We start from the raw sequence: 13,999 nt of genomic DNA, 5'->3' as shown, positions 1-13,999 counted from the left end.
CTTTTCAGGGATGATTGGACACTGGGTCTGGACAATAATTCCCTAAAATTCAAAATGTCACTATGGTCCACCAGTCAGAGTAGAAGCTTATGGAGGTCAGGTAAGCTATGCAGCTTTAGCTCAGGTCCATCTCAAGGTGGGGTCAGTGGGTTTGTGGACCCATCTGAAAATTATCTTCCCAGTTCCAGAATGCACACCTAGCAGCTGGCAGAATGCCCACATTGGTCTCCTGCACTGTGGAGTGATGGCTATTATGGTAGGAAAGGACAAGTGGGAGCCATAAGAACTACTTTGAAAAAACTAAAGCAAAAGCAAGACTGTATTCCCAGAGAGATAACAGACATTGTTATCGCAATCAAAGACTTGAAAGATCCAGTGATGGTGATTCCCACTACATCCTCATTCAAGTCTCCAATTTGGCATGTGCAGTAGACAGAGGGATCCTGGAAAATGACAGTGGATTATAGTAAATTTAGCCAGGTATTGACTCCAACTGCAGATGTTATACCAAATGTGGCTTGATTGTTTGGTACTTGGCATGAAACTTCTGATATGGCAAATATCTTTTTCTCCATACCTGCATAGGGTCCACCAGAAGCAGTTTGCTTTCAGTTGGCAAGGCCAGCAGTACACTTTCACTGTCCTACCTTGTGTACATATCAGCTTTCCAGCCCTATGTCATAATTTAATCCTCAAGGATCTTAATCACCTTTCACTTCCACAGATATCACACTGGTACATTACATCAATGAAATTCTGCTGGTTGGACCTAGTGAGTAAAAAGTAGCAACTACTCTAGATTTATTGGCAGGCCATTTGTGCATTCGAGAGTAGGAAATGAATCTGATGAAAATTCAGGTGCCTTCTACCTCAGTGAAATTTCTAGTGGTCTAGTTGTGAGTGGTCCATGTCAAGATATTCCTTCTAAGGTAAAGGATACGTTAGTGTATCTGGACTCTCCTACAACTGAGAAAGAGGCACAATACCTAGAAGGCCTCTTTGGATTTGAGAAGCAACATTTTCTTCATTTGGGTGTGTTACTTTAGCACTTTTACCAAGTGACCTATTGCAGAGCCTTTTTTGTTGTTGTTCTGATCCCCACTCAAAACTAGCAGATTTTCAGGTCACTTGGTAAAATGGTAATCCACCACTTGGGCTATATGATTCAGCAGATCTAATGGTTTTGAAGTGTTAGTAACAGATAGGAGTGCTGTTTAGAGGCTTTGGAAGTCTTCTATAAATGATTCACAGTGCAGGGCTTTCAGATTTTGGAGCAAGGCCCTGCCATCATCCACAAAGGACTATTCTCCTTTTGGAAATAACTCTTGACTACTTCTGGGCTTTAGTAAAGACTAAAACTTAACCATGGCTCACCAAGTTACCATATGACCTGAGTTACTCATCAGGAACTGTGTGTCATCTTACCTACCAAGTCATAAAGTTGGGCATGCACAGAAACATTACATAATTAAATAGAAGTGGTGTATACTTGAATGGGTCCAAGCAAGCTCTGAAGGTACAAGTTATATGGGGAAGTGGCTCAAGTACCTATGGTTCCCAGTCCTGCTGCATTAACCTTCTCTTTCCAATCCTGTACCTATGGCCTCATGGGGAGTTTCTTATTATAGATTGATATAGGAAAAGGGGACTAGGACCTGGCTTATAGATGGTTCAGTATGATATGCAGGCACTACCCAAAAGTAGACAGCTATAGTAATACAGCCCCTTTCTGGGAAATCCCTGAGGGATAGAGCTAAGGTGAATATTTTCCCAGTGGAAATAACTTTGAGAAATGCACCTGGCTGCTCACTTTGCTTGGAAGGAGAAATGGCCAGATGTGATTATATATCAATTCATGGACTATGGCTAATGTTTTGACTAGATGATCAGAGACTTGGAAGGGAAATTATTGAAAAATTAGTGACACAAAAAAATAGGTCAGAGTTACATAGATAGACTTCTTCAAATAAGCAACAACAAAAAAATGAAGATATTCGTGTCTCATATGATACTCATTAAAGGGTGACCTCAGTAGAAGAGGATTTTAATAATCAGAAAGGTAAGATGACTGTAGATACCTGGATTTGGATTAACTTATTTCCCAGCCACTTCTGTCATTGCCCAATAGGCTCAAGAACAAAGTGGCCACAGAGGTAGGGATGGAGTTTGTTCATGGGGTCAGCAACATGGACTTCCACTCACCAAGGCTGACCTGGCTATGGCCACAACTGAGTGCCCAATCTTCCAGCAATAGAAACCAACACTGAGCCCCAATCTCAACTGGCACTATTCTCTGTGGTGATCAGTCAGCTATCTTGTGGCAGACTGATTACACTGGGCTGCCTCCAACATGGAACAGGCCATGTTTTGTCTTACTAGAATAGTAAGGGGCCAGTTACTCTGGAAAAGGATATGCCTTCTCTATATGCAATGCTTCCATTGAAACTATCATTGGTGGACTTACAGACTGCCTTGTCCACTGTTGTGCATTCCATATGTCATTGCTTCTAATCAAACCCACCTCACAGCAAAAGAAGTGTGACAAGGGGTCCATGTTCATAGAATTCTCTGGTCTTTTTTCCCTACCATCCTGAAGCAGTTGCCTTGAAAGAATGATGGAATGGCCTTTTGAAGACTCAGATACAATATCATCTAGGTGACACTATCTTGCAGGGCTGAGGCAAGATTTTCCAGAAGGTTGTAGGTGCTCTGAATCAGCATGTGATACATGGTTCCATTTCTCCCAAAGCCATAATTTATGGATCTTGGAGTTAAGGGGTGAAAATGCGAGTGACACCACTCACTACTATTACCCTTAATGACGTACTAGCAAAATTTTTGCTTCCAGTTTCCATTACCTTTTGCTCTTCAGGCTTAGAAGTCTTAGTCCAGAAGAAGAAATGTTTCTACCAGGAGACAGAATAACGATTCCATTGAACTGGAAGTTAAAACCATAACCTGGTCTTTGGGTTCCTCATGCCACTGAATCAACAGGATGAAAAGGAAGATACAATACTGACTGGGGTGATTGATCTTGATTACGAAGGAGACACTGGACTGCTACTCCACAATGGAAGTAAGGAAGGGTATGTCTGGAATACAAGAGATACCTTAAATCGTCACTTAATATTATCATGCCCTGCGATTAAGGTCAATGTAAACCCACAACCCAATCTAGGCAGTGCTATTAATGGCTCAGATACTTCAGGAATGAAGGTCTGGGCCACCCCACTGGGTAAAAGACAATGACAAGCTGTGGTAGTCATAAATACTAGCTCTGATCACAAGACCAGTTACAGAAACGAGAAGTTTAATTGTCACAAGTATTTCCTCCCTATTTTGCTATGAATGGGTTCATACATAAATCTATCTATCTATCTATCTATCTATCTATCTATCTATCTATCATCTAATATCTAATATATCTTTGCTTTCTTTATTCTCTTATCCCCTTATCAATAACATAAAATGTACATATATTATTTCATAGTATGTAAGTAATATAACAGGAGAAGAGAAAACACCACTCAATGATTTTTACTTTTTCTTCTGGGAAAGAAATTAGCATGTTTTCAGTTGTATGCTGGATAGTTGTCATGTTAGATGGAATTACATCTTTGTTATTGTCTTTATTTAGAGATTAAGTATGGTTTAAGATGCATATGGGTGCAAAGTTGACAGAGGGCAAACTGTAGATAATCAATCTTATGTACCAGTTTGACTGGCTATAGGATGTCCAGGTTAAACATTATATCTGGATGTTTTCGTCAGGGTGTTTCCAGAAGAGATTAAGATTGTATTAGATGTTATTGCAACTGGGATTGTTTTCCTAATATCTCCTTCCAATAGTTTGTTGTCCTTGTATAAAAATGTAGCTGATGTCTCTGTATTGATTCTGTATCCAGCAATTTTACTGGATTCATTTATTAGTTTTAATAGCTTTTTGGTGGGGTCTTTGGGGTTTTCTATATATAGTATCATGTTATCTGTGGACAGAGGCAGTTTTACTTCTTTTTTTTTCTGATTTCAATGCCTTTTGTTTCTTTTTCTTGCTTAATTGTTATGGCTAGAACTTTCTGTACCATACGAAATAAATATGGCAAGACAAATATCCTTGTCTTGTTCCTGATCTCAGAGGAAAAGCTTTCCACTTTTCACTATTATGATGATATTTGTGGGCTTATCCTATATGGCTTTTATTACATTGAGGTACATTCCCTTTATATCCTTTATATAACTTTAAATATACATTTCATACAGAAGCATTCCATCCTCTGAGTAGATTAGGCTCTTATGTTTATGTTTAATGTTTCTAAAAAACCCTCTGCTGAAAATGAAGAGAAAATTGAGATAGAAGTGGAAGCCTAATTAACTTCAGTTTGAGAAGTCTGTAAAGCCAGCAAAAGAAAAAAAAAAAAAAAAACAACAAAGGATTTGGGGGATAAGATTAGTTCTTTCCTCTTTCAATTCCTTAATATCATCTGTTTTGGTAATATAAAAAACACTAATATTGGTAATAAATACCAGACACAATGACACTGTGGGATAGGTATTATTTATGTATAGTGTGCACTATGGCAGACAGAAAGGCTCAGTAAATATCATGAGGAAATACTTTTAATAAGCTAAAATAGGATTTAAACTCAAAAATCCAAAATCCCACTCTCTTATTCCATGTAAACTGCTTCTCCTGCTACTATTGACAAAATTTTAATTCTACAAGTTGTGTGGTTTTTATTTTTTGGCTCACATTGTGTATATGCACACACATACATTCCTCCTCCTAACACAACACATTCAATTAACTGCTGGCAGCTATATATTGAGTATATATCAAATTTAACATAAACTTTATTTTTATATAATATAAAAACTATAATACTGAGATACTATAGTGTTCCAATATAAAGCTGTAATTATATTTGCATATAATTTATATTTTGGGGTAGATTCCTATTGCTATTATCACATAACATTTAATTTACCATTGAAAACATTTATATCCTGAATAAATATAAAAAAAAAAAGTTTTCTTCTAAACACAATGATTGCATTCTAAACATGATTTATGACCAAGAACTCCTATAAATTCAGGGAAAATGGAAGAAATTAGAATAACAAGCCAAATAATTTTCTGACCTTCATTTGAAAAGTTAAACTGGTAAACACCTGGGGACTGTGGTGTTTAAAAAATAAGACACAGATAAATGAATAAATTATATAAAAATTAGATTATACATGTTCTCTGGGTTTCTTGTAAGGAAATGTTATAGGTTGTCATTATAAAGTAAAAAAATATATATGATTAAAGTCAATTTTTTTAGTTTCTACAGCAGAATGACTATTCAAGAATTAGTAGTATTCTTTTGGTAAAAAGAAAAAAAAAATCATATTTCCTAAGTCCAGTGTTATTCATTGCACTAAGTGTCTTAAATAATAAGCCAATACAATTTCTTTTATTTTGCATGCTCATGTTGTTTCCAAGTAAGATTTGCTGCTTTAAAAATATTCATTCGTATGGAGCCTATTTGCAATATTGCAATTTTCCATTTTTATGGTAGGTTTTTTATTTTCAAATAATGTTCAGGAGCAAAAACAATAAAATAGCCTCAAGTTTCTGAAAGAGCATTGCCAAATATTTAAATTATTGGATCAGTATTTTTTAATTAAATAAATAGATACAGGGGCGCTGTGTGGCTCAGTCGGTTGAGCTCGACTTTAGTTCAGATCATGATCTTACCCTCTGTGAGTTTGAGCCACACTTGGTCCCGGTGCTGACAGCTTGGAGCCTGGAACCTGCTTGGAGTCGGTGTCTCCCTCTCCTCTCTCTCTACCCCTCCCCTGCTCGCATTCTGTCTCTCTCTCAAAAATAAATAAACATTAAAAAATTAGAAAAAATAGATACCTATATTATCTGTCATTTACCATGTCAATCCTTGGATATTTTTACTTTCTCATAGCTAATCAGAATCTTATTTTCAGATGATTAGGCTACTTTCAGAGATTTAAGGAGGTAGCCCCATTTATTTGTAACTTGTTGCCAGGTCCACAATTAACCAACGAGATTTCATCAGTGATTGATAACATTAGTTATTTTAAAGAAAATGAAAGAGATAATTCTTGTACTCTCACATTCTGAAGTTACTAATATGCAGAGGTTATAAAGAATCATAGTATATATAAACATGCATACCACAATATTTTAAAATCAAGTGTATTTTTCAAATAAAAATTACAATATAGAGAAATGTACACTAAAAATGTATTAGAACACTAGTTTTTGGAATACTTAGATTTAGGGGGAAATATTAGCACTAAAACATTTTATGCAGCTTGGTAAGTTTTGTAGTATGGTTATGTATATTTCCTTATGTTAACTCTGCAATGCCCATAACACAAAATTTCATTCAACTTATTTTCAAAAAGTATAAGTGTGGAAGAAATAGCACAGGCTCAAAAGACAGGCAAAATTGGGTTTTAATCTCTGCTCTGTATTAGCCAAACACTCATCAACAGCACAATGGGTAAGTACCTTGTGGTATGTCCATACAGTGTAATACAGCAATAACAATGAAGAAAACACAATTTGGGGCAATAAGTGTTATAAATATCTTAGAATGTTGGGCACAGAATAATTATATTATTTCACTTATATATGGTTAAAATGGGTAAAATGAAACTCAATTTTAGAAGTTACAACCATGTTTAACTTTTAAACTTGCTAGGAACTGGACAGTGGGTGGGACAAGAGGAACTAAGGGGGGGTGGTTTGTAATACTCTATTTAGTGATGTGGTATACATCACTTGTTATTGGTTTATATAAAATATCCTATAATAAAGTATTCCTTTGAAATATATTATGAAAATTGTATATAATTAGAAATTTGTTGTAAATATATTGTTAAACATTTTGAAATTTGAATTCAGAGTGCCTGGATTAATATAATGACCATGAATGAGATAACAGCTCTTGCTAACTGTATTCATCTTGATTTTCAAAAAACTTAAAAAAAAAGGGTAACATAAAAAAAGCAAACACAAGTGTTCTACGTAATTATAGTAATGGTTTAATGATCAAAGAACCATAGTGCCATGACAAGTCTTAGGCAGAGTTGAAGGAGTTAAAAATCTAACTTTAAGATCCATTACTTATTTTCCAACAGTATCTTTTAATGTTTTATAATATTTAGGTTCAACTCATTTTGCTAATAAAGAGTGCTACTTAATAAAGGATGGTTATAATGATTAAAAATGATTCAATAGGAAAGTCATCTGTTGTTTTTATTTTTATAGAGATGGCTTATAACTCATGCACTGTTCTTGTGACAATGACATAAAAATCTTATCTGAATTACCTGTCCTGTAGAAGCAATGACAAAATCACTATTATGTTTGTTCATATTACACAAAAATAAATAATGAATTTTTAAATACAATTTCCTTCCCTGTTCCAGAAGAAAGACATCATTACCCAAAAGACAATAAACTAGATAAAAAGAAAGAAAAAAGTGTTGGGCTCTAATTTCCTTCAGCTTGAATGACTTTACGTCATGCTTTTTTTTTTTTAATATTTAATATGAAGGATAAATTGCTTAAACTTGGGCTTGATTTACACAATCTTCCTGTAGGATAGTAATTTGCGTGATAGTATTTTAAATTAAACAGGCTCAGTTACTCAGAAAGCTATTGAAATCGAAGACTTTTTCTCTTCTATTTAGCTTACACTAAAGGATTTAATTTTGTACAGAAATTAAATTGAAAAGAAAAAAAATACATAAAAGGACAGAAATAAAAAATTTGACCTTTGATTGACAGAAGCTTTTAACATTCTACAAAAAGTGTCCAATAATTATATACATTTAAAGTACTAGTTAGCAATAGATGTGTTCTCTCTTAGCAAAGCCTTCTTAGATATGCCATTCCTTTAACAATAATCAGAACCGACAGCCTGGTCCACCTTTTATGATAATGTGGCATGCAGCCTTGTTAATGTGACCCATTGAAATAAATGAAAAATGTGCTTGTGCCCCAGTATAATTGTTGGCAGCAGCATTTTAGCAGGCTTTAATTTGCACTTCACTGTAATATCTCCTCTCAAGTCTGATGTAAACGTTAAGCAGAGCTGGCACTATTAATAGCATTCTAGGATCCGGGGTAGGGGCAAAGGAGTGTACTTGGAATGAACCAGAATATGACCTTAATCGTTAATGAAATGCGGCAGTTGTATGAAAAGTCAAGAGCACAAAATGACTACAATAATTGTTTCAGTAGGAACCTGCATAATGCAGAAAGCTACAATTGTAAAATATACCACCCCAAAAAGCCCTCCTTAGATTCATATTTCAAAGTTATATGTGAGCTCTGATTGCCCTTTAAATTGCCAGTAGACAATATGAGAGAAAATAATATATCTTAATATATAATTAATAATATTTAAAAGCATTAACTCACAGACTTGAAGCTAATAGGTGGCATAAAAATAAGAATAATAAAACTGCTATACGCAGAAAACAAGAATTATTTTTTTTTATTCCTACATTAGTCTGGCTGCATGAGAATTTCAATATCATTTAGTATTTTATTTCTTCCTATGTACACCATATAAATAATCATTCAACTCAATACATTTCTGACCAGTTTTCTACAAATTAGGTGTAGTAGTGGTAGGCTATAAAGATGAAAAGTAGCATAATGTTATTGGATTTTGGTTTCTTATGTGCAATTTTAAGTAAATTTTCTTGGTATTTTTTTGTTTGCTTTTGTTTCATTTTGTTTTAAGAAATAACACCTTTTGAAATTTTCCTGTATCTTTACTAGTACAGAACATAAACATAAGTGATGATTCTGAACAATTTCTTGATGCTTTGTTCCTATGTGTAGGTTAATTTACTTTTTATAAAGTTCACACACCAAACTTAAGAGTTTAGCCAATAGTGCTATTTCAAAATAACGAAGTTTATCTTGCAATATATCTCAAACCGTTTCTCCCCCCTTTCTAACGCATTTTTATGCCTATAAAATTATTTGTTAAAGCACCCTTGAGTGGTGATGCATTAATGCTGAAGATCATAGAGAAGTTAAATAAGAAGTACAGTCCTGCTACTCATGATTATCATGCTAGGGAGAAAAATGATGGAGGAACATATGAGAAACACTTCACATAGAACACAGCTCACCCACTTGAAGTATACAATTCAATGCCTTCAGTATATTCATAGGGTGTTACAACCATCACTACAATCTAGAACATTCTCATCACCATGAAAGGAAAGCCCAAACCAATTAGTAGTCAATCTCCATCTTTTCCTTTAGCTCTCCCTAACCAACAGCTAATATACTTGCTGTCCTTATAGATTTTCCAATTCTGGACACTTCATATAAATGCATTCATATAATATGTGGCCTTTTATGTCTGGCTTTTCTCATGTACAATGTTTTCAAGGTTCATCTATATATGTTGTAGCATATATCAGTACATCATCCTTTTTTATTACAGAATAATATTCCATTTCATTATACCAAATTTGTCTCTCTGTTTATCAGTTCATGAGCATCTGGATTGTTCCAAATTTATCACTATTGTGAATAATGCTGCCATGAACATTTGTGTACAAGTTTTCTCTGTATGTGTGTTTTTATTTCTCTTGGGTATATACCTAGGAATTGTATTGGTGTATATGGTAACTCCACTTAAGCTAATCAGATTTTGAGGAATGTTATAAAGCACAATAAAAGTTAGGAACACCAGACCAGATTATAGATGCTCCCAGGAAGGAAGAACACATCTGTTTCACTGAATTTTTATCAGGTTATAGTGTTATGGGAAGTGTACGTGGCAGTGAAAACTGGGATACAATGATGCCTGGAATTTGAGAGTTCAGAGTTAGGGGAGATCTCAAGTCAGCTATTCAGTGCCATTCTTGTTCTTCTTACCATCAAACCACTAGGATTTCCATCCCCAGGCTCACCTTGAGTTATATACTGAAAGATCTGGCATGAATTTGTGGAATAAGCTTCCCACAAGCTTTGAGAAGACAAGTAAAATATTGCACGGGTTTGTATCTTTGGTATGCCTAGGTGAGTACTTTGCACTTAGGTTGATGTTCAGTAAATGTCTGAGTTCTAAATCCTTATGTGATGCACAGTGTTCAAAGGGTAATATCCAGAAATACAATATCCAGCACACATCAAATATTGATACACAACATGCATCAACCCTCTGTGGGGGTGTCTGTGGAAGGCAGCAGACTGAAGTGGGACATGAACTTCAATATCACCTTTCAGTTTAGGGCAAAGAAAAATATGATTTATCCTGAGGAACATGCTACCCACAGAAATCTTGATGGTTTTCCAGAAGTACAAGTACTGAATTTTAATAGCATTATTCCAACTCTTACAGATCACCAACACTTGATTCTCTTACCTTGGTGCAATTTCACATGTCCTTCTCAGGATATATAAATTCTTCAAATGAACATGGATTATTAGTGAAAACAGAAAATCAGAGTTAAAATGAAATAATGTGACCCAAATTCCATTTAAATCATAGTTCAAGACATTCCAATTATTTCTTCAATTAAGAAAATCTGTAGCATAACATTAAGTAAAAGGAAACAGTCTTAAGCATATGAATTTTAATTCAACTTTGCTGAGTTTTGATAGGAAAATCCCCATGTGACAAAACTTGAAAAGCTTGTAGAAAGGTTTATTTTATCTTTTAGTTAAATTATAGAGGAAGAAACTTATATCAAATGCATTTCAAGTGACTCAAATATCTGACTGCTTAATATTAAAGTGGAAGCTTGTAGATTTTTTTCCCAGAATGGGTGGAGAGTCATGTTTTTCCCCCCTTCCTCTATATGAAATTGTATGTTATTAGAATTTTTTAATATTACGGTATTAAGAATTTTATTCACGGGGCACCTGGGGGGTTCAGTCAGTTGAACCTTCGACTTCGGCTCAGGTCATGATCTCACGGTTTGTGAGTTTGAGCCCTGCGTCAGGCTCTGTGCTGACAGCTCAGAGCCTGTAGCCTGCTTTGGATTTTCTCTCTCTCTCTCTCTCTCTCTCTCTCTCTCTCCTCCTCCTCCTCCTACCCCACTAGTGCTCTGTCTCTCAAAAATAAATAAATGTAAAAAAAAATTAAAAAAAGAATTTTATTCACTAAAATATAACCTCTCAGAATAGCTTCACAAGTGTCTATTATACTTCAAATGTTTCCTGTAACCATTTCTATAGTGATTTTGTTCTTCTGAGATTTGGGGAAGGACAGTGTTGAAGACCAGAGAGTGGAGACAAAGTGGAAGAATCTTCTTCTTCTCCTGATGTTCCCATCCATATGGAAGAACTCCATTAGTATAACACACACTACTCATGGTTTCTTTCTCCTCTCTTGCATTCATTCTTAGGAGAAAGATATGAGACTTGAATTTGGAAAGAAACAACTGGGATTGTCCTGTTTACTTTCTTTCTGTGCTTGGTTTTGTTTGTTGGTTTGTTCTCTGTTTTGGGAGTTTTTGTTTATTTGTTTTCCTTTATTATTCTCTACTCTCCATGATTTAGATTTTGCAAATTGGGATCTGGACATGGTTTTACTTTACATGTTATTAAACAAGAGTGGGGTCTTTGTTGCTGTTGTTATTTTGTTTTGTTGTTTTGCTTTTATAGAGGCTTAGATAAGGTTATGTAAATGAATTTTAGGTTATCAACAGCCTTAAATCAAGGATTTGTGATTATTTCTCTACCTTGGCTGGTCTTTGCAGGTTATGAAGGACTTTTCCATGGGCAATTTTTAAATTTTTTTAACGTTTATTTAGTTTTGAGAAGAGAGAGAGCATGAACGGGGGAGGAGAGAGAAAGAGGGAGACACAGAATCTGAAATAGGCTTCAGGCTCTGAGCTGTCAGCACAGAGCCCGACGCGGGGTTCGAACTCATGGACCATGAGATCATGACCTGAGCCGAAGTCAGACGCTTAACCGACTGAGCCACCCAGGCGCCCCTCCATGGGCGGTTTTTAAAAGAGATACAAAGACATGCCTGCAAACACAAGGCCTTAAGCAAAGGTGCACTGACTTGGAGAAAGGTACCGGTCATTCTGGATTTAAGCTACATAGAAGCCACATGGGTATCTGAAACCAAAACGCACTGTATTCAGTCAGAAAATTTCAGAACACACTGAAAAGCCCCATAGGCTTCGTAAAGGGGCAATCCTGGTGAATCCTGGCTCTGAGTGCAGTCTGGCAAGTTGACTTGCACCCTCAGTGTGTGTGTGAAGGCAGTGGTGCCTGAATAGATGCCACCAGGGGGCTGCAGAGGCCTGAGCCATCAGACTTCACTGAAGTAAAAGTTTAGCTGCGTGGAAAAGCAAATCTTGCCATATTCCTACCATTTAGACTTTAAAAAGCAGAACAAGTTATTTGTCATTTGCATTGTGCTTTGCAGCCTTGTCTACAAGGGAATGACTTTTATACTGCAAGGCAGCTGGATTCCAGGCATGCTGCATAGTACTAAAGAGGTTCTGGTTTTAAATTATTATTGCCAGGCTTAGGTCGGGTGCTTGAGATTTCATTTTGCATTCAAGGCTAAAGAGGAAATGGCAGAAGAACCAAGCTTGAATTCATGAAGTTAGCCTTTATGCCTGAGATTTGAAAAGTAATAAAATAATTTTAGGTAATGAAGTTACTTTTACTTAGCTAGCCAGGAATTTTCTTTGCCTCGAGAGAACATGTATGATCAATTTGTAAAACTGTGATAATAAAAGAAAGCTTAGCAAAAAGGAAGCATAGGACAGGAAGGCAGATGGATAGATTCAGTGCATGCTATGGTTAGATGATAATATTCCTCGGGTGGGGTTATCCAAGCCAAGAAAGTGAAGGTGCACAAGATTTGCTTGGGCAATGGATGCATTTGGCAGATTCACAAGATACTGGGTCTAAAATCTTTTTAAAACTCTGGATGTAAGCATACAGATGGTAAAGGAGCAAGGCACTAAGATCCAGGAATGAGCTATTTTTTACATGGTAGAAAAAGAAAAAGACCAACTCTATAAGCAGGTTACCAATGGCTTTTCTAAAAAGAGAAGAGAAAGAGTAGGAAAATAAAACAATAGAAGTTATCTTCCATTATTGCACACACACACACACACACACACACACCAGCTAGATATAAGGCTCAAGATCTAAAGCGCTCAAAACACTTGAAGAACTCATGGCAGATCTATTGTCCTGACTGTGTTCTTAGTGTGAACTCTGAAGCATTAATGGTAGGTTAAAGTTAGGAATCTTCTGAGAGTGATATTAAAACCAAAATAGGAGCAAAACATTCCCCGGGGGGCAGTTTTCATAGACGTGAACAATTCTACAGTAACAAGGCAGTACAATGAGCCTCTTGTGGCCAGGCTCCATAAATGTTGGTCCACAAGGGAGGATGGAGGCTTGGTTACTAAAATGTTTCCACATTCAGGGCACTTGGGTGGCTGAGTCACTTACGCGTCTGACTTTAGCTCAGGTTATGATCTCACAGTCCAGGAGTTTGAGCCCGGCATTGGCTTCTGTGCTGACAGCTCAGAGCCTGGAGTCTGCTTCAGATTTTGTGTCTCCCTCTCTCTCTCCACCTCCCTGGCTTACACTCTGTCTCCCTCTCCCTCTCTCAAAAATAAATCTCTCTATCTCTCTCTCTGTCTCTCTCTCTATCTCTCTCTCTCTCTCAAAAATAAATAAACATTAGGGGCACCTGGGTGGCTCAGTCGGTTAAGCATCCGACTTCAGCTCAGGTCATGATCTCACAGTCTGTGAGTTTGAGCCCTGTGTCGGGCTGTGCTGACAGTTCAGAGCCTGGAGCCTGCTTCATATTCTGTCTCCCTCTCTCTTTGCCCCTCCCCTACTCATGCTCTGTCTCTCTCTGTCTCAAAAATAAATAAAAACATTTAAAAAATAAATAAACATTATTATTATTTTTTTAATGTTTCCACATTCATTGCATTACTGGTGGGTTGGAAG

At 36.2% G+C, this 13,999-nt stretch overlaps 1 protein-coding gene across 3 annotated transcripts in view; it reads right to left on the bottom strand.

Annotated features, from left to right (window-relative positions):
- Window positions 1–13,999, bottom strand: part of FSTL5 (follistatin like 5) — a 768,518-nt gene that overhangs the window by 602,189 nt on the left and 152,330 nt on the right. The gene's annotated exons all lie outside the window — the stretch shown is intronic.

The sequence above is a fragment of the Panthera pardus genome, unplaced genomic scaffold (assembly GCF_024362965.1).
Source record: "Panthera pardus isolate Hobbes unplaced genomic scaffold, ASM2436296v1 HiC_scaffold_13, whole genome shotgun sequence".
NCBI classification, from domain to species: Eukaryota; Metazoa; Chordata; class Mammalia; order Carnivora; family Felidae; genus Panthera; species Panthera pardus.
Note: the sequence above shows the minus strand (reverse complement) of the source record. Positions and strands in the feature narration are given on the sequence as shown.